Raw genomic sequence first — 3599 nt, forward strand, 5'->3', positions numbered from 1 at the left:
CTTTAGTCAGGTCATATTTGAACCTGTTGTTGAGCTTTATTCCAGTAGTACCAAGTTCTTGATATTCCCCAGCATTGTCAGGTCATATGTGAACCTGTTGTTGAGCTTTATTCAGGTCATATATGAACCTGTTGTTGAGCATTGTCAGGTCATATATGAACCTGTTGTTGAGCTTTATTTCAGTATCAGGTCATATATGAACCTGTTTTGAAGAATCTTTCTCTATGATTGTTTCAGCATTGTCAGGTCATATATCAACCTGTTGTTGAGCTTTATTCCAGTATTAGCAAGTTCTTGATATTCCCCAGCATTGTCAGGTCATATATGAACCTGTCGTTGAGCTTTATTCTAGTATTATCAAGTCATATATGAAGCTGTTTTGAAGAGTCTTTCTCTATGATTGTTTCAGTGTTATCAGGTCATATATGAACCTGTTGTAGAAATTTTCATATTCGGGTTTAGTAAGTCATATGTGAACTTACTACCGAAATCTCTTGTATTTTAAGTATCGTTTATCAAATTTCACTTTGAGTACTCCCCCGGTGTGTGTCTGACTCTCCAGCAGGATTATTTTCCCCTGCGAGTTGTTTTTTTTACCATTTATCTGTCTCCCTGTGGACCATCAGCATTCCCCACGGGTTGGTCTGTCTAGTAGCATCTCCTATTAAGGGTTCACCATATCCCTAGCAGATAAAAATTACAAAAAAGAGAATCTTGCATCAGCGCATATCATATCATATCACGTCATAGGGATTCAGGATCAAAATCCGGATCTTCTTAGTATTTAACTATCTCCCACTATGATCATATGAAGAGTATCCTGCTTCATATTCTCTAGTTGAAGATACTTAAATAGGGGCAACTGTCATACCCCGATTTTAGATCCATTTGCATTCATCCAGTATGCGTCATGCATTCATTTTAATGTAAACCCTAATTCACGTCTAAGGTCAATAGTTGACTTTCTGGTCAATTAGTTGACAAAAGTCAACCGTCCATTCCCAAATCCATATTGTCTCGATTTTGATAAACGTTGGTCATTATCTAAGCCTTTTCTATCATGGTGCTTTTAATTACAACATGGATTATAATTTAAGTTATTTGACTTTTTAATTTTCAATTTGATTTTAATTTCAAATTAAGTCTAATTTCAAATTTCAATTTAATCTTAATTGTTTTTTTACTAATGATTCAAACTTTTATTAATTTTAATTTTCAAATAAATGTTAGAATTGATATCAAATTAATTTTAACAAATTATAGATTAATTTGATTTCAATTGGTTTTATTGGTTTTTTGATTTTAAATTGACATTTAGATGAGTCTTGGATTATTTCTAAAATCCATATCCATTTTTATAACCAAATATCCATTTCCATAAACCAAGTTACAACCATTTCTTATTCTTTACAATCACTTCAATCAAGTTCAAATTACAACCAAAACCTAATTACATGTTCATTTCTAAACCAATACCAATATACAACCACTCAATTCCAAAGTTACAAACAATTTCACCCATATTACATAAACCATTCAAATTCATGGAGCTCTTTGTCCATTCAATTTCATTTTCCCCAAACTTCCTGTAATTTGATTCCATACCATATTACATAAACCATTCAAATTTTCACTCGCTTTCAATTACATATTATCTAACCAAATTACAATAGTCACTACCCAACCATTTCAATACATTCGATATATCCCAATCCATTACATATGATTTTTCTAACAGTAGCGAATCAACATTATCAAGGCCATAGCACTCCATAAGAATTCCAAAACAGCCCTGCCATCCAATGCGCTTCGTAGCCGCATCCAAGCCGAAATTCCCAAGCTAACCAATAACCTTCAAACTTCCTATTCATTCCTGAAACAAATATGTTCAAAATTACAATCATTTCTAATTCCATCTATACACAATCCTATTACACAATCAGTATCTAAAACCTGAACAATTTCAAGCCCAATTTCAGGCACAATTTCGAACATTACCTTACAATTTCATACTACATACCAAATTACCACATATCCAATACATTTTCCTTTCGCATTATCAGTCACCAAACACATCCATCACCATCAGAGTCGTACCTAAACCACCTAACCACAAAAACTGCATCGGAATCTCTCGCTGACCGCCGCAGACAATAACAAAATATGAACTTAGTTGCAAGACATTTCTCAAGCTTCACAACTGAGCCTTTTAATGCTCAGTTTCAGCAAACCAGAGGCATAAGAGTGCAGGTGTATAACGGAAACCTGGAAGGGGTGCTCCACTTGTGGCTCATGATTTTTTTAGAACCTAAAGAAAAGAAGGGAAATCAGTTAATAGTTATCGACCATAAAAACTCATAACAGCTCAATGAACTTCTGGAACCACGAAATTCAACGGAGTTCCAATAACGGTCTAACAAACAATTCCTCCAATTGCTAAGCTAACTCATAAAATCGCCGACTCTAACTGAATCTACAACCGATAACCGTCTCCAACCTCTCCTTCAATTCATCTTCTCAACATCTTCTAACCCGTCCTCAACCCTCCATTAAAACAACCATGACAGTAACCTCACACCACACTCATGTAATGCATCATGCTGTCAATATCCTACATCAACATGAAACAAGGCCATGATCATGAACATGCAACATACCAAATAATTAGCCTAATTTGACATTGCCAAACCTGCAGAACCTGCACCATCATTCTCCATCCATTCTGCAGCAATACAACAAACCTGCGGTAGAACACATCACAATACAAACCGAAGTTACTCATGCTTCCACTAAATTTTCACTGCAGTAAAACAAAGTAATTGGTAAAGCGTTAAAATTAAAAAAATACCCAAAAGAGAATCAAGACGAAATAGAGCGAGAAAGGGTAGGTTCACGTTACCATTCCAGAACAAACATCAAAGAGGCAGACCAAAATCTGACAACCCTAAAGGGATTTCGCAGAAACCCCTTTTGGTCTCCATAGACCTATTTGAAACCCTAAGGTAGTGAATATAAAGAGGGGCGAAGCGGAGGCGAAAAGGCAGAAAAAACCTTAAATCTTGGAGGCGGAAAAAAACCCTAAATTTGTCCGAACGAAAATCCTAACCACAGAAACCCTAATCTTCAGGCGACGACGTGAAAAAACCTAGCGAAGGGAGGAAGATACGAACTCTTCATCGTCGCCGAATCACCGCCGAAGGTGAGCCTTCTTGCTTGATTCTCTTTAAAACCATGGCTTTCGTGTTTAGAGTGAGAATTGGGAGTAGTGTATCGTGAGCGAGATTGAGAGATGATAAAAGTCTGAGAGGCACGGGTTTGAGAGAGGAAGAAGACAATAATTAGGGAGAGAGGATGAGAACGTTTTTTTCTCAAAATATTTGATTCCCAATTTATTTTAATATTTTATTTATGATTTTTTTTAATGATTAGTACTTATCCATTTCTTAGTCAGACACATTAAGTTTGAAAAGGTCAAGATCTATTTGGACATTATTAATTAAGTTTTCTTTAATAATAATTATTAATTAAGTAATTTTACCTCTTTATATGTTAAAATGAGGACAAAAAAAGAGAGAGAAGGATGGTTGTATCGGTTGCTA

At 35.3% G+C, this 3599-nt stretch overlaps 1 long non-coding RNA gene across 2 annotated transcripts; it reads right to left on the bottom strand.

Moving 5' to 3' along the window:
- Window positions 1-1378: 1378 nt before the first annotated feature.
- On the bottom strand, window positions 1379-3375 carry LOC127118797 (uncharacterized). 2 transcript variants are annotated; one of them, XR_007802356.1, is made up of 4 exons: window positions 2900-3375; window positions 2690-2741; window positions 1999-2611; window positions 1379-1873 (listed from the first exon to the last, which is right to left on the bottom strand). It is a non-coding gene; the product is annotated as an uncharacterized LOC127118797 (long non-coding RNA). The 2 variants fall into 2 exon arrangements; XR_007802354.1 differs by having other exon boundaries at window positions 2690-2800.
- Window positions 3376-3599: the final 224 nt, after the last annotated feature.

Source organism: Lathyrus oleraceus, chromosome 2 (genome assembly GCF_024323335.1).
Source record: "Lathyrus oleraceus cultivar Zhongwan6 chromosome 2, CAAS_Psat_ZW6_1.0, whole genome shotgun sequence".
Taxonomy (NCBI): Eukaryota; Viridiplantae; Streptophyta; class Magnoliopsida; order Fabales; family Fabaceae; genus Lathyrus; species Lathyrus oleraceus.